This window comes from Prionailurus viverrinus, chromosome A2, assembly GCF_022837055.1.
Source record: "Prionailurus viverrinus isolate Anna chromosome A2, UM_Priviv_1.0, whole genome shotgun sequence".
Classification (NCBI taxonomy): Eukaryota; Metazoa; Chordata; class Mammalia; order Carnivora; family Felidae; genus Prionailurus; species Prionailurus viverrinus.
In genome coordinates, this window is record NC_062562.1 from 82,681,928 (window position 1) to 82,700,451 (window position 18,524).

Here is an 18,524-nt window from a genome sequence, read left to right on the forward strand (position 1 = left end):
TGGATTTTGGATGTTGCAGAGGGGAGAGAGCCATAGTCACACAGAAGGGCGAGAGGGAGAGGAATGCACAGGGGAACACACAAGAAGAATGTTTCCCCATAGCCATTGGCTTGGAAAGTGAGAGGGGCTGCATTTTGTGAGTTCTTGCAACCAGTGGGGCTTAAGGCCTAAAGTTTTAAAGATGAGCAGGCTTGGCTGGGATAGAGCCTGGAGAGCACTGTGCTGCTCCTAGAGAGAAGGCAAGCAAACAATACAGGGGTATATACAGTGTGGAAACTGACCTGAAGAACACCAGGAGCACATGGTGTGGAGACTATTTGGAGCATATCCCTGAGTGGCAGTGTTTACGGGGACACCTCTCCTGGAAGAAAAATTGGCCAGCACCATTTCTCCTCCCCTGCCCTTCAGCATAAACACAGAGTTACCTGTGGGACGCAACACATTGTGGACACTGGCTGCCTAACTTGCTTATCCTAAGGCCCACCCCCTGTCCTCTGGTGGAACTGCCATTCTCAGTCACATTTACCTCAGTCCCAGTACAGCGGGCCCCTCCTTAAGAAGTCCAACACAAACCCCTGCCTGCACATCTCCTAACCAGAGAGTTTTGCAGGGCCTCATTTACAGTGGAGGTGGTGACAGGCCTCATTTCACAAGCAGACCAGATCACACCTAGTTGAAGCTCACCACATTCAGGCCAGGGACCAAATAGTGCCCACAGCAAACAAGGAGAGCCTCAGCAGACAACTGGCCTGAAGGATAGAGCATCCAGAACACAACAGGAGAGAGCACATGGCACATACTGGAGACACTCCTAAAGTGCCAGGCCCTGGGCACTACATGACTTCTTCATAAGGCCATTACTTTCAGGAGTAGGAGACACAACTGGCTTTTCTAACATAGAGAAGCAGGTGGAAACTAGACAAAATGAGAAGACAGAGGAATTTATCCCAAGTGAAAAAAGAAGATAAGGCCACGGCCAGAGATCTAAATGAAACAGATATAAGTAACATGTCCAATGGGGAATTTAAAGCAATGATAATAAGTATACTCACTGAACTTGAGAAAAGGATGGAAGGCATCAATAAGACCCTTACCACAGAGATAAAAAAGTTAAAAAAGAATCAGAGATGAAGAGTGCAATAAATGAGATTAGAAACACACATGATGCCATGAACAGTGGGTTGGAAGAAGCCGAGGAACGAATTAATGATCTAGAAGACAAAGTAATGGAAAGCAATGAAGCTGAGTAAGAGAAAGAATTATGCAACATGAGAATAGACTTAGGGAACTGACTCCATCGAATATAATAATATCTGTATTATAGGAGTCCCAGAAGAGGAAGAGAGAAAAGAGGGCAGAAAATTTATTTGAAGAAATAATAGCTGAAAACTTCCCTAATCTGGGGAAGGGAACAGACATCCATTATCCAGGAGGCACAGAGAACTCCCATCAAAATGAACAAAAGCAGGCCCACATGAAGACATAGTGTAATTAAATTTGCAGAATATAGTGATAAAGAAAAATCTTAAAAGCAGTAAGACAAAAGAAGATAGTGATTTATAAAGGAAAACCCATAAAGATAGCAGATTTTTCTACAGAAACTTGTTAAGGCACAAGGGAGTGGCATGATATATTCAAACTGCTTAATGGGAAAAATCGCAGCCAAGAATACTCTATTCAGCAAGGCTATCATTAAAAATAGAAGGAGGGGCGCCTGGGTGGCTCAGTCCGTTAGTGTCCGACTTCAGCTGAGGTTGTGATCTCACGGTTCATGGTTTCTAGCCCAGCGTTGGGCTTTGTGCTGACAGCTCAGAGCATGGAACCTGCTTCAGATTCTGTGTCTCCCTCTCTCTCTACTTTTCCCCCACTCACGCTCTGTCTCTCAAAAATAAATAAACATTTTTTTAAAAATCAAAATAAGAGAGTTTCCCAGACAAACAAAAACTAGTTTGTGACCACTAACCCAGCCCTGCAAGGAATATTAAAGGGGACTCTTGGAATGGAAAGAGGAGACCAAAAGTGACAACATAACAGTAGGAAACACAAGAGCAGTAAAAATGAGTATTTCTGTAAAAAATCAGTCAGAAATTCACACACACACACACACACACACACACACACACACGTATAAAGAATGTAAAATGTAACATATACCTAAAACATGGGGCGGAAAGAAGAAAAGAATGGGTCCAAACCTAAACAGCCATCAACTTAATATACACTGCTATATAAAGAAAAGGGTATATACAAATCTAATAGTAATCATATATCAAAAACCACTAATAAACATGGAAAGAATAAAGAGAAAGAAATCCAAATATGTCACTAAAGAAAATTAGCAAAACGTGAAAGATAGAAAGACAAGAAAGGCTCAAAGAAAATCTCCAGAGACCACCACAAAACAAGTAATAAGATGATAATAAATACATATGTATATCAATAATTACTTTGAATGTAAATGGACTAAACAATCAAAAAACAGGGTGTCAGGAAGCCATCAAGATCCTCAAGGAGAAAGCAGGCAAAAACCTCTTTGATCTTGGCCACAGCAACTTCTTAACATGTCTCCAGAGGCAAAGGAAACAAAAGCAAAAATGAACTATTGGGACCTCATCAAAATAAAAACTTCTTCACAGCAAAGGAAACAATCAGCAAAACTAAAAGGCAACCGACAGAATGAGAGAAGATATTTGCAAATGACATATCAGATAAAGGGTTAGTATCCAAAATCTATAAAGAACTTCTTAAACTCAACACCTAAAAAGAAATAATCCAGTGAAGAAATGGGCAAAAGACATGAACAGACACTTCTCCAAAGAAGACATCCAGATGGCCAACCGACACATGAAAAAATGCTCAACATCACTCATCATCTGGAAATACAAATCAAAACCACAATGAGATACCACCTTACACCTGTCAGAATGGCTAACATTAACAACTCAGGCAACAACAGAGGTTGGTGAGGATGCGGGGAAAGAGGATCTCTTTTGCATTGCTGGTGGGAATGCAAGCTGGTGCAGCCACTCTAGAAAACACTATGGAGGTTCCTCAAAAATTTAAAAATAGAAGTACCCTATGACCCAGCAATTGCACTACTAGGTATTTATCCGAGGGATACAGGTATGCTGTTTCGAAGGGACACATGCACCCCCACGTTTATAGCAGCCCTATCAACAATAGCCAAAATATGGAAAGAGCCCAAATGTCCATCAAAGGATGAATGGATGAAGAAGTGGTGTATATATACAATGGAGTATTACTCGGCAATCAAAAAGAATGAAATCTTGCCATTTGCAACTACGTGGATGGAACTGGGGGGTATTATGCTAAGTGAAATGAGTCAGTCAGAGAAAGACAAAAATCATATGACTTTACTCATATGAGGACTTTAAGAGACAAAACAAATGAACATAAGGGAAGGGAAACAAAAATAATATAAAAACAGGGAGGGGGACAAACCAGAAGAGACTCAAATATGGAGAACAAATTGAGAGTTACTGGAGGGGTTGTGGAAGGGGGGATGGGCTAAATGAGCAAGGGGCACTAAGGGACCTACTCCTGAAATCGTTTCACTACATGCTAATTTGGATGTAAATTTTAAAAATAAAAAATAAAAAAAAAAGGGTGTCAGAATGGATTAAAAAAAAAACAAAAAAAAAACCCTATGTATATGCTGCCTACAAGAGACTCATTTTAGACCTAAAGACACCTGCATATTAAAAGTAAGGGGATATGGGGACATCTGGCTGCCTCAGCTGGAAGAACATGTGACTCTTGATCTTGGGGTCATGAATTTGAGCCCCATGTTGGGTGTAAAGATTACTTAAATAAAACTTAAAAAAGAATAATAAAAGTGAGGGGATAGAGAAACATTTATCATGCAAATCGATGTCCAAAGAAAACCAGAGTAGCAATACTTATATCAGACAAACTAGACATTGAAACAGACTGTAACAAGAGACACAGAAGGGCACTATATAATAATAAAGAGGGTAATCCACCAAGCAGATACGATGATTGTAAATATTTATACACCCAACGTGGAAGCACCCAAATACATAAAACAATAACAAAGGAAGTAATTGATAATAATACAATAATAGCATGGGACTTGAACATGCCATTTACATCAATGGAAAGATCATCTAAACAAAATAAACAAGGAAACAATGACTTTGAATGACACACTGAACCAGATGGACTTAACAGATATACGCAGAACATTCCATCCTACAGCAGAATACACATTCTTTTCAAGTGCACATGGAACATTTTCTATAGTATCACATATAGGCCACAGAACAGGCCTCAACAAATTCAAGAAGATCAAATCATACCATGTACCTTTCTGACCACAACACTATGAAACTAGAAGTCAACTACAAGAAAACATCTGGAAAGACTGCATATACATTAAGTTAAATAACACGCTACTAAACAATGAATGGTCAACCAAGAAATCAAAGAAGTTATTTAAAAATACATGGAAACAAAATGAAAATACAACAGTCCAAACAAAACCTTTGGGATTTGGCAAAAGTGGTTCTAAGAGGGAAGTATATAGCAATACAGGCATACCTCAAGAAGCAAGAAAAACCTCAAATAATCTAACCTTACACCTAAAGGAACTAGAAAAACAACAACAAAGCCTAAAGCCAATAGAAGAAAGGAAATAATAAAGATTAGAGAAGAAATAAATGATACAGAAACTTAAAAAAAAAAAACAACAATAGAACAGATGAATGAAACTGGAGCTTTGGCAAAGTTATTTGAAAAAGTAACATTGATAACTCTCTAGCCGGGCTTATCAAAAAGAAAAGAGAAAGGACCCAAATAAAATCACAAATGAGAGAAGAGAAATAAACAACCAACACCACAAATATACAAAGGATTATAAGGGAATATTATGAAAAACTATATGCCAACAAATTGGATAACCAGAAAAAATGGATAAATTCCTAGAAACATATAAATTACCAAAACTGAAACAGGAGGAAATAGAAAATTTGACCAGACCAATAACCAGCAATGAAATTGAATCCATAATCAAAAGCCTCCCAAAAAACAAAAGTCCAGGACCAGATGGCTTCACAGGCAAATTCTACCAAATATTTAAAGAAAAGTGAATCCCTATTCTCAAATTATTCCAATTATTTTGGAATATTCCTTATTCTCTCAATTGTTCCAAGTATTTTGGTTGAATACAACCAAATACAACATCTGTTCATGATAAAAATCCTCAACAAAGTAGGTTTAGAGGGAACATACCTCAACATCCTAAGGGCCTTAAATGAAAAATGCACAGCTAACATCATCCTCAATGGAGGAAAACTGAGCTTTTCCTGTATGGTCAGGAATGAGACAGGGGTGTCCACTCTCACCACTTCTATTCAACATTGTACTGGAAGTCCTAGCCACAGCAATCAGACAACAAAAAGAAAGAGAAGGCATCCAAATTGGCAAGAAAGAAGTAAACTTTAACAGTATTTGCAGGTGACAGGATTCTACATATAGAAGACCTTAAAGGCTGGGGCGCCTGGGTGTCAGTTGGTTCAGTGTCCAACTTTAGCTCAGGTCATGGTCTTGTGGTCCATGAGTTCAAGTCCCACGTCAGGCCCTGTGCTAATAGCTCAGAGCCTGGAGCCTCCTTCAGACTCTGTGTCTCCCTCCCTCTTTGCCCCTCCCTCACTCACAACGTCTCTCTCTCAAAAATAAATATACATTAAAAAAATTTAAAAAAAGAAAACCTTAACAGCTTCACCAAAAATCCTGCTAGAACTGATACACCAATTCAGTAAAGTTGCTGGATACAAAATCATTGTACAGAAATATCTGCATTTATATACATCAATAATGAAGCAGCAAAAAGAGAAATTAAGGAATCAACCCCATTTACAATTACACCAAAAATAATGAGATACCTAGGAATAAACCTAACCAAAGAAGTGAAAGACCTATACTCTGAAAACTATAAAACACTGATGAAAGAAATTGAAGATGACACAAAAAAATGGAAAGAACTTCCATGCTCATGGGTTGGAAGAACAAATATTGTTAAAATGTCTATATTATACAAAACAATCTACACATTAAATGCAACCCCTATCAAAATACTATAAGCATTTTTCACAGAGCTAGAACAAACAATCCTAAAATTTGTATGGAAACACAAAAATCCTGAATAGCCAAAGCAATATTAGAAAAGCAAAGCTAGGGGCGCCTGGGTGGCGCAGTCGGTTAAGCGTCCGACTTCAGCCAGGTCACGATCTCGCGGTCCGTGAGTTTGAGCCCTGCGTCAGGCTCTGGGCTGATGGCTCAGAGCCTGGAGCCTGTTTCCGATTCTGTGTCTCCCTCTCTCTCTGCCCCTCCCCCGTTCATGCTCTGTCTCTCTCTGTCCCAAAAAAAAAAATTTTTGAAAAAAAAAAAATTTAGAAAAGCAAAGCTGTAGACATCAGAATTCCGGACTTCTAAGTTAATATTACAAAGCTGTAGTTATCAAAACAGTATGGTACTGGCACAAAAACAAATACATAGATCAATGGAACAAATAGAAAGCCCAGAAGTGAACCCACAATTATATGATCAATTAATCTTCAACAAAGCAGGAAAGAAGAGCCAATCGGAAAAAGACTGTCTCTGTTCAACAAATGGTGTTGGGGAAAGTGGACAGCAACATGCAAAAGAATGAAACTGGACCATTCTCTTTCACCATACACAAAAATAAACTCAAAATGGATTAAAGACCTAAATGTGGAACCTGAAACCATAAAAAGTCCTTGAAGAAAGCACAGGCAGAAATTTCTCTGACATTATCTGTATTAACTTTTTTCTAGATAGGTCTTCTAAGGCAAGGGAAACAAAAGCAAAAATACACTGTCAAGACTATATCAAAATAACAGGCTTTTGCACAGCAATGGAAACAGTCAACTAAAAGGCAACCTACTATATATGGGAGAAGATATTTGCAAATGACATATCCAATAAAGGGTTAGTATCCAAAATACATAAAGAACTTACAAAACCTAACACCCCAAAAATGAATAATCCAATTAATAAACGGGTAGAATACATGAATAGACATTTTTCCAAAGACATACAGATGGCTAGCAGACACATGAAAAGATGCTCAGGGACACCTGGGTGGCTCAGTTGGTTAAGTGTCCAACTTTGGCTCAGGTAATGATCTCATGGTACATAAGTTCAAGGCCCACATCGGGCTCTGTGCTGACAGCATGGAGCCTGTTTGTGATTCTCTCTCTCCCTTTTTCTCTCTTACCCTCCCCAGCTCTCTCAAAAAATAAAAGAGATGCACAATCAACATCACTCATCATCAGGGAAATGCAGATCAATACTACAATAAGATATCATCTCACATCTGTCAGAATGGCTAAAGTCAACAACACAAGAAACAGCAGGTTTGGGGGAGGATGTGGAGAAAGAGGAACCCTCTTGCCCTGTTGGTAGGAATGCAAACTTATGCAGCCAGGGTGGAAAATAGTACAGTTCCTCAAAAAGATAAAATTACAACTACCCTAGGATCCTGCAGTTGCAGTACTAGGTATTTACTCAAAAAATACAAAAATACATGCACCCTGATATCTATAGCAGCATTATCTACAACAGCCCAAGTGCCCATCCACTGATGAATGAATAAAGAAAAAATATGTGTGTGTGTGTGTATATATATATACACACATATATACACATATATACATACATATATATACATACATATATATATGAATATTACTCAGCCATGAAAAATTAAAATCTTGCCATTTGCAATGACATGGATGGAACTAGAGAATATTACGCTAAGCAAAATAAGTCATTCAAAGAAAGAGAAATACCATATGATTTCACTCATATGGAATTTAAGAAACAAAACAAGCAAAGAGGAAAAAGAGAGAGAGAGGCAAACCAAGAAACAGACTTAACTATGGAGAACAAACTGATGGCTACCAGGAGGTAGGCGAGGGGATGGGTCAAATAGGTGATGGAGATTAAGGAGTGTGTTTGTCATGAGTACTGGGTGATGTATGGATTTGTTGAATCAGTATATCATATACCTGAAATGAATATTACACTATATGTTAAATTAAAAAATAATTAAAATACTTAATCATGGGAAAATATTCTGGAGAGAACGAAGATACTGATAAGTTATCTGTTCATATTTGTAGTGAGGTAATAATATAAAGTAATAGGCCTTGGCAGTAGGAAAAAATCAGAAGTCATTTGACATCTGCCTGTTCAACTCTCTGCAGTGTGGTTTGTTGGAAAGTACATATGCTTTGGAGTCAAATTTGTTTTACAATCTTGGGCAAATTACTTACCCATTTGTGAGTTTTGGTTTTCTCAGCTGTAAATTACTGACAGTGATACTAATATCTATCCTACAGGGCTACTAGGAGGATTAATGAGACAGCATATGGAAAGCACCTAGCTTAGGAACTGACATGTATGGGTTATGCAGAAAGGTCGGTTCTTTTTCCTCTTCAAATAAGTAATGGCTTAGGACAATTAACAAGGATTTCCAAGGTAAACCATTCATATTTCATATGGTGTCATGTGCATATCTGTCAAATATGATACATAATTAAGAATTATGCTTCATATAAACGATCATACACAAAGAGTTCTTTTCAAGGATTCAACATTTAATTCCTTCTCTTCATAAGCAGGCATACTAAAATATGGAAGGGAAGTTTTCTCATTCTTATGTAAGCCTACATGTTATATCCAATTATGAACAATTTTGCTTAATTCTCAGGAGTATATTTTATTCATATCTTTCCATTGTTAGATCTCTGTTTCATTTATATATGGATTCTCTCATTAATAACACCCTGGAGCTTTTTTATCTTCTGCCTTGTCTCAACCCTCAACCTTAAGTTGTCTGCTCACTGTTCATGCTCTGAGTTGCAAGAACATCTGACTTGACTTTTGACAAATTGCACTTATCAAGATTTTACTGGAACCTTTGAGTTGTATATTTGACAAGTTGTTTGTTTTGTTTTGTTTTAATCAGTCTCTTGTACATTTGTATGTTCTCTACAATGGCTCTTCCAAACTTCCTCTGTCATCCCCCAGCTCCTAAATCCCTCTCATCCTATAACTACCAGCAATGGGCATCATCATGTGTGAATTGTATCACTTTCCTCTTTTGTCACCTCTGTGCAACAAGTGTTGCTCTGTGAGGCCATCTGTCCATCAGTGCTCAGGATTCTGTCCCTGCCCTTCTATATAATACTTCTTGGTTTTGCCCTGCCATCATCATTAATCTTTTCCTTGTCTGATGTTGTAAGCTATTTGGATTTCAGTGAGAACTGCTTTGATCTAGAGTGTGAGAACACTGTTTCAGGTTTATAGGTTGGCTGGAACCATGGTATACTGGATGGCACTGTGAGGGCTCGCCATACCCTCAGCCCTTGTCTAAACAAAGCAGGAAGTTGTTTCTTCATGTTCATCAAGCTTTGTTGGACTATACAGGTATTCCCTGCTTTTTGAAAGTTTGTGTGACGCCACTTTGCTCTTATGAAAGACCTACATTAGTACCTGTTTCCTCTAACCAAAAGAAACCAAAGAGGATTTTGGCTATTATGAGAAAAGGCGAAAAGTGAAAGTGCCTTCAACATTTGTTTTGCAGCCGTTATAGAAGGAGTAGGCACCCTGAGCCCCAAGAGTAGTACTCCCAGCACCTTCCAGGGGACCACACTCAGCATCTCAGCATCAAACTGCCGTAGTTTTGAACTGTGTCCTCAATTTATTGTGTGCATCTATTAGCAAGATGAGCCCTAAGATGTCTGAAAAGCCTAAAACAGGTTATTTTTTTGGGTCTGGGAACACTAAAAAAAAGTAATGGTAATTGCTTCTTCGCTTTATGCTATTCAGTTTATGAAATAGGAATGCTGTTCTTTCAGATAGCAAGAGTAAACTATTAACTTTTCTCTCAGATGCAGCTGATTGGTGCCCAGCCCTAAAGCAGCCAGCCGTTTTATGGGCCTGTGAGTAACCTGTGAAACCAGCTGGCACAAGAGCTGTGCCCAGTGGAGGCACTGCTACCCTTGATGGTGACTTGCTGACCCAGTGTCTCTCTGTTACCGCAAGTTTGAGTCAGGATACTGTGTTAAGCAGGGAGAGTTGCTAGAAAAGCAGAGACCCAAGAGAAGTCATGAATTAATCAGCAGAACCATAAAGTAGAAAGGAGGTACTTATAGTGGAGAAGGGAGAAGCAACTAACAGAAATTACCCCAAACTGGCAGAGAACTGAGTGATAGCTTGGTAGACTGTGTTGTTGGGTCATTAGTCTCGGACTGAGGGAGCTTCATTCTATGTCCCGAATCGTGAGGCCACATGTCCTGTTTATCTAATGATAAATTCATCACCTGAAGTAACAGAGTGATGATTCTCATCCTGAATAAGACTTACACATTTGGCTGCCTGTTCAATCTTGAGCCTTTTTTCTTCTCTAATTAGTTCTCACTCTTTCTACCCATATCGAGTTAAGTGTACTGCTTGGCAATCTACCCTTTCAGCATAATTAGGCATCCTCTCTGTCTATAAAATAATTGTCAAACTCAGTGCCAAGAGTTGTGCTTTCTGCTTAGTTTATAGAAAGTTATTTAGTTCTGTGTATTCAACAGTGACCTGAAATTCAAATTAGTGGCTTGTTTTCTTTATTGTGTTTTAAAGCTAATCCAACTCTTACTGCCAAATTTAATCATTGACTTTCTGAAGTTATTTAATAATCTCCTTGACAGATAGGTTTTCAGGAGTTCAGGGTTGTTTTAGTCAAATTCTCTTACAAGTTTTGATCAATTATTTATATATGAGAATTTGTATTTTTCCCAACCTTGGTACTAAGAGGTATGCTTTAAGGCAAACTAGACTTGTTGCCAAAGGCTATAACCAGTTTGCATCCCTTGGGATATATGCCCAGTGTTAGCAAATGCATTTACTTGTTTTTGCCCAGAAATGCAGACTTGGAGCTAGCAGCTATTCTGCCTTCTATTTATATCCTTCCTATTGCTCTCAGCCAGAACTGCTGGGTCAGATTAGTGGTACTGGAAGATTCTAACAACATGAATTGTGCTGTTTGGGAGAAGACATTGGGGTAAGATGTTAGCCTCGGAAATGTGGGAAACAGACCAAGTATTTTTATTTGTTCATTCATTCATTCACATTTATTTATTTATTTATTTATTTATTTATTTATTTATTTATTTATTTTAAGAGAGAAAAAGACAGCATAAGTGGGAGAGGGGCAGAGAGAGGGAGAGACGGAATCCCAAGCAGGCTCCATGCTGTCAGCACTAAGCCTGATGCAGGGCTCAATCCCCAAAACCACGAGATCATAACCTGAGCTGAAATCAAGTGTCGGACACTTAACCAACTGAACCACCCAGGTGCCCCCAGGCCAAGTACTTTAAAATTCCAATTGTATTCAGTTTCTCTTTCATCCATTCCATGAATAGTTTTTGAATATTATGTGCTAGACAGTGAGCTAGGTACTAGATATATGGAAATTAAAATATAGTCCATCCTTTCATTTAACTTGGATGTTAGATGAAAGTATAATATTTATTTGGTATAGTCATCCAAATAAATTAGTTTGAAGGAGGTACATACTATAATGGATTTGCTAGTGTAAATAAGTGTCATAAGCAAGCAGTAGTATGGCTAGAAGATGAGTTTGTGAAGCCAAGGAATTTGAGTTTTGTCCTCAAAGATGAGGACAGCCTCCTACAGTATTGGCATGTCATAGTTGCTTGCTGAATACTAAATTGAGATGTCACATTCTTCACTGGGACATATAGTCCCCAGCTCCAGGCTGAGAATTAATTTTTTTAACTTAAAATTTTAGTACATGTTAAGGACTCTGTCAGAATTTTTATGTAATTAAAAAAAAAAAAACAAAACTGGGGCATCTGGGTGGCTCTGTTGGCTAAGCGTTTGACTCTTGATCTCAGCTCAGGTCGTGATCTCACGGTTTGTGAGTTTGAGCCCTGCGCTGGGGCTCTGCCCTGACAGTACAGAGCCGTCTTGGGATTCTGTCTCTCCCTCTCTCTGCCCCTCCCCTGCAGACTCTCTCTCTCTCTCTCTCAAAATAAATAAATAAACTTAAAAAAAAAAAACTGACAGGAACACCTGGGTCATTCAATTGGTTAAGCATCTGACTCTTAATATTGGCTCAGGTCATGATCTCACAGTCATGGGATTGAGTCCCGTGTGGGGCTCCATGCTGAGAACGGAGCCTGCTTGGGATTCTGTCCCTCCCTCTCTCTCTCTGCCTCTCCCCACCTCTCTCTTTCTCAAAATAAATAAATAAACGTTTAAAAAAAAAAAAACCCTGACATGTCACAAATCTGTATCCAAGAGTGTATATAATTAAATTAACCTCAGTTGGATGACAGTTAATTTATAATTATTTGCAAAATGATTTTTTTTTAATTATAGAATAACCCAAGTCATGGGCACTATGATAAAGATTATGGGTTCTGGAATCAGGCAGAGCTGTGATTCTTTGCATGTGTATGACCTTGGCCAAGTTACCTTACTTCCCTGATTGTCTTCTGTAAAATGTGGTGGGGAGATGCTAATGTTGGAGCCTCATGCAGTTCTTGCAAGTATGAAATCAGAGAGGGTTTGTGTAATGGGCATAAACTTGCTCTACAACCCTCCTGTACAGCAAAACATCATTGTTTTGTCCTCAATTAAACTATATCTGGCACTGAGCTCCTGCTCAAAAGACTATCAAGAATTCAGTCTGTTAAGTTTGAAGGAACCCCTCCTCCCTGGATTGATACAGAAATCCAGTGGATTCAGCCAGCGCCTAGAAAGTATGGAAATGGCCTGGTCCTTATTCTCTGATAGTAGCTTTTCCTCTATCCTGCCGCTTCTGCCTGGCTGACAACCTCTTGTGTTCGTTGGGCATGGGTGCCCTCGCCAACTCAGAGATGTTTCCCATAGATATCCTCCCTGGCTGACTCCAGACTCAGCCTCACAATCCTCACCTCTGCTTCAAAGCCTTAAGATCTCAGTGCCTGTCTCCTTCCACACACACCCCTCAGCCGTGCTCCGTTGGGCACATCTGCAACCTCTCTGGAGGACGAGCCCCTCTCCCAGCAACTCCCACCCCATGTTTCCATGAGCTGCTTTCCATCCACCGGACTCCCAAGCCAAAGTCTGGCTGAGGAGTTGTCTTCTGGGACCTGACAACTTCTACTGTCAGCCCAGAGCTCCAATAGCAGTGGTCCCCATGGAGGGGAAGGAATCCAGCTCAAAATAGGGTTGTGTGATGGTCTTCTTGGAACAGTGGAAGGACGCTGCTTATTCTTCTAAGTCTTTCAGCAGCACATATCCCAAGTTCTCATGCCACTTAGGGAACATGCTTAGTCACCTCACAATACTTATTCAGCATTATTATTTTTATTAGCATCCCTTATGGAAAATAGGCAAGGATTCAGAGAGATCTCCGTAAATTAAAGAAATTATCCAGCTAGAAAATGAACTGGAGAACCTGAAGCTGTCCAAAGAAAGAAATCTAAGTTATTAAAGGGATGAAAATAAGGCTTTGGGAGAAAGCGCTAGTATTACTCAGTGTGGAAAATAAAACAAGTAGAAGGCTTACATTTGTCTTTAAGCATGTTACAGCTTGCAGCCAAGGTCCCCATCCTCTGTTCTTCATCAACCCTGAGGTTTAAAGCAACAGACAGTAATTTGAATTGCATTGTGAGATTTTGGCTGGTCACACACAAAGTACTTACTCAATGCAGAATGGTAATTTGTGGATGCCACGCCCCCAGGGATGCTGGTGGAGTTCACCTGCAGGGAAATGAGGACTGGCTTAGTTGATATATTGGGTCCTCCTCAACACTGCGATTCTAGATATGCTTTTGTTACTTAGTGGGTGATCCTGAAAGTTATATTTGCTCATGTACAGTTAAAATACAAAGTGAGATATGGCATAGATAGAAGGTCTTACTCTGAGTATCTGGAACCTAGGCTTGTGTCTGCTCTTAGACTGATTTCTTGTGTGATCTGGAGTGGCTGTTTACCCTGGAACCTGAATAGAGGTGGTTTTAGAATTAGAATTAGTTGATCTATCTTTCCTCCTTTAGCTTTACCATTCTGAGATGTTGTTCTCCATATTTTCTTTATCTGCTAATGAGCAGGAGAATTAAGAGTACTTTTATTTTCAGAGAGTTGACTGTGGTTGTAATTTCCCAAGGTAATTATTTAATTTATAAACATCTAGTTTCTAAAAGAAAATTAAAAGGTTTCCTTGTGGAGAAATTTAGCTGCCTTGTTATTCCAACAAAATATGTTTTTATCAGTTGTTTTAATTTGAGGGAACTGATTTTCCATGGGCTGGGTAATTTAGTACAGTTTTGTTTCTTACTATGACCCATCTCTTTGGCAAATTGCGCTTTTTCACCATTCTCAAGTGAGCTTTCATTTGTTTTGGGTTGGTGGGATCAAGCACTCCCACTTTTAAACAGAGCCATGGTGTTAACACAAGCCCCTCTTCAGTTTCAGGTTTTTCTGATTCCCTGAAACCAGCCTGTCTTAATTAAGCCATTTTACGCCTGACCATGGCATTAATCAGATGACATCTCATTAATAGTTTTATTTTAAAACTCTGGAAACAAAAGTTTCTTCTCCCATTGCTTTTCCGCCCATATCTAAAATGCAGCTCTTGGTGGTAACTCTTTTTTTAATTTTCTACAGGTTTGTCTCATTGCAAATAGGTGAATTACAGGATTGGGACGAGGCATCCTTAACTGATATCCATTTCATTCTTCCCTCCTTGCTTCAGTCCCTAGCAGGTATTCGACTGTGAGTGCCACCTTGCTAGCCGGTGACAGAACCGCTGCACTTAGTTCTTTGTGCATTGTGCAGTTGGACTTTGTGTTTACAACTTACTTTTCCTATCTTCTCTAAGCATCTTATTAGAAGGTAAGGTAGTTTATAATGTAAACCAGCCTAATTCTGCCTCCATAATGGTGAATAACATCTATGTAGCTAGGTTATAAGATGCTCTTCAAAACAAAGTCTATGTCATAACTATTTTTATGTATTCCAAAAAAATGCATTGCAGGTCTTTGGACATAGGTACCCACTGAGGGGAGAATAAGGGGGGAACAGCAGATGGAGACCAAAACGTTTACTAAGAATGTGGTGTCTTCATAATGGACTCAATACTGGCTGCCTGTTACAATGGCTTGGACTCAAAAAATAAAATACGATACTGATACCTTTGTTCCACTCCTAGAGATTCTGAGAGGAGGATTTTTTTTTTTACTCCCCACCAAGTTGTTCTTGGGGAGCAAGAATTGTCATTATTAAAACACTGGTCTACATTGTCAAAGGCATTTAGACAGTGATGAAGACAATTGTCAGTGAGTACATGAACAAAGATGCTAGAACAAATGTATCTACTATGCTGACAACTTAAAATTTTGTGCCCTAAATAATGTATCACTGTTTTCCATTTTTTTATTTATTGGTGGGGTGGGGGGTACTTCTCTTGCCCGGAGACCTGATCCTTGTCACATGCTGACAGCACACCCAAGTGATAACTGTGCCTGCTTCAAGGGCTTAAAGATAAATGATATGTTCAGATAGTATATGTCAGCTGAGTAGTGGCAGTGACATTTAGCCCTTCTGTGTTCCCCTGGGTGGTCATCAGTGGTACACAGGTACTGCAGATCTTTTAGGAACTTTGTTTCAAGAGGATATTTAAAGAGGACAGAGTAGCAATTTGTTGCCGAAATTGAACTAATCCAAGCTACCTACTAAATCTAGTCTTTAAATCAACATGAACCCTACCTTCCTCTCTTTGTCACAGATCCTTTGTTATTGGCTCAGTTGCAAGAATTGCCTTCATATTAGTTGGTAATTTAGCCTTTTTTTTTTTTTGACAAACTGAATAGTTTCGGGGCATCTGGGTGGCTCAGTCAGTTAAGTGTCTGACTCTTGATTTCAGCGCAGGTCCTGATCTCAGGGTTCATGAGATTGAGCCTGTGTAGGGCTCTGCTCACTGACAGCATGGTGCCTGCTTGAGATTCTCTCTCCTGTCTCTCTCTGCCCCTCCCCCTGCTTACATGTGTGAGGTCTGTTTTTCAAAATAAATGAATAAACATTTAAAAAATTGAATAATTTGAATCAGTGGTTGTCGAAGTATGGTTCCAGGAACTCTGGGGGTTCCCAAGATTCTTTCAGGGGTCTGCAAGGTTAAAACCATGTACAGGTAAGAGATCTGTAAAAGTATAATATGGACCAATGGATTTCAATGAAACAGTATAAAATGTGCATGATATGGTTTCACATTCTACCCTCTGACTTACCTTTAAGAAAATATGCCAAGTTTGGGTGTAGTAGCAAAGGAGAGTATCTATAATTATCAGAAAAGTCTAAGAAAATATCTCTCTTTTCTAGTAACATATCTGTGCCAAGATGAGTTTTCTTTTTTCATTTTTAAGATTTTATTTTTAAGTAGTCTCTACAGTCAATGTGGCTCTTGAGCTTAGAATCCTAATATCAAGAATTACACGCTCTACTGACTGAGCCAGCCAGGCACACCCCTGAGTTTTTGGGTTTTTTTAATGGAAGTTTTTTTAATTTAATTTAATTTTATTTTATTTTATTTGTTTGTTTGTTTGTTTGTTTTTAGAGAGAGGTAGTGCGAGCAGGGGAGATGGGCAGAGGGAGAGAGAGAATCTTTTTCTTTTTTTTTTTTTCACTGTTTATTTTTCAGAGAGAGAGAAAGAGTGTGAGCGGGGAGGAGCAGAGAGAGAGAGAGGGAGACACAGAATCCGAAGCAGGCTCCAAGCTCTGAGCTGTCAGAACAGAGCTCGACATGGGGCTCAAACCCATGGACCACGAGATCATGACCTGAGCCAAAGTCGGATTCTGACTTCAATGATGACCAACTGAGCCATCCAGGTGCCCTTTGAGTTTTCCATACACATAATCAAACAACACATCAAAGCAAATCAAATAAAGACACACTTAAGAGAGTATAGCTATCTTCTTCCTTTTCTAACATCTTTGTTGAAGCCTAGTTGACATTCAATAAACTACACGTTTAAAGTGTACAGTTTGATAGATTTGGGCATACATGCATATCACAAAACGGCAGCATAATCACTTTCATGCAGGTATCTGTCATCTCTAAGTTTGTTCTGGCCCCTTTGTATTCACTCACTCTTGCACCTCTCACTCCCTCCCTACCCCTGCCATCCTCAGACAACCACTGCTCTGCTCTCTGTCATGATAAATCAGTTTACCCTTTCTAGAATTTTATATATATGAGACTGCATTTGTTTTTTTTTCCTCAGGATTCTCTTTCACTTAGCTTACTTATTTTGATATTCATTAATACTATAGCATGTATCAGTGGTTCATTCGTGTGTGTGTGTGTGTGTGTGTGTGTGTGTGAATAGTATTTCATTGTATTATGCCAGAATTTGTTTATCTGTTCACCTTTTGAACATTTGGGTTATTTCTGTTCGGGGCTGTTACAAATAAAGCTGTTATGACCATGCATGTATGATTCTTTGTGTAGACATAAGCTTTCATTTCTCATAGTAAATACTAAGAAGTGAAATGACTGGGTTATATAGTAGGTGTATGTTTAATTTTTTAAGGAACTGCCAAACTGTTTTCCAAAATGGTTATACCACTGGATATTCCTCCCCGCAGTGTATGAGAGTTCCAGGGGCTCCACATGCTCACCAACACTCTGAACGGTCAGTCTGTTTTAGATATTCTAGTAAGTGGATAGTGTATCTCATTGTGGTTTTGACTTTCGTTTTCCTAATGACTAATGATGCTAAGCATCTCTCCTTTACATTTTTATGCCTTTATAGAGATATGTTTCACATATTGAAATTCATCCAGTTAAAGGGTACAGTTCAGTGGTTTTTAGTGTATTCACAGAGTTGTGCAACCATTACCACAGTCTATTTTTGGAGTATTTTTTGAGCATTTTTAGCATCCCAAGGAGAAATCCCATGTGCATCCAGTGATCATTTCCCATTCTTGCTCCCCTAAACTCCACCTCAGCCCCTTGCAAATTCTAATTTACTTTCTGTCTCTGTGAACTTTCCTATTCTGGGCATTTGTCATATAAATGGAATCACATAATATGTGGTCTGTTGTGTGACTGGTTTCTTTCACTGAGCATAATGTGTTCAGAGTTGATCTATGCTGTAGTATAACTTCATTCCTGTTTATTGCCAAATAATATTCCATGTATAGATATATCACATTTTGTTTATTCATTGGTTGATGGATATTTACATTGTTTATACTTTTTGAATTTTATAGATATTGCTACTATGAATATTTCTCTATTTATTTTCTAGATATGTGTTATAATTTTTCTTTTTTAGGTCAGCTCCATGCCATGCCCACTGCAGAGCCCAACATGGGGCTTAGATTCATGACCCTGAGATCAAGAGTTGAGCTGAGATTAAGAGTCAGACACTTAACAGGCTGAGCCACCCAGGAGC

The 18,524-nt window shown here is 38.9% G+C and overlaps 1 protein-coding gene across 4 annotated transcripts in view; it reads left to right on the top strand.

The window, feature by feature from the left end:
- PHTF2 (putative homeodomain transcription factor 2) overlaps positions 1-9,045 on the top strand; it is a 137,313-nt gene extending 128,268 nt beyond the window's left edge. For all 4 annotated transcript variants that reach the window (XM_047844555.1, XM_047844539.1, XM_047844549.1 and 1 more), the window contains 2 exons: positions 3,015-3,017; positions 9,035-9,045. The gene's annotated coding sequence lies outside the window, so the exon portion shown is untranslated. The remainder of the gene's footprint in view (positions 1-3,014; positions 3,018-9,034) is intronic.
- The last annotated feature ends 9,479 nt before the right edge of the window (positions 9,046-18,524 follow it).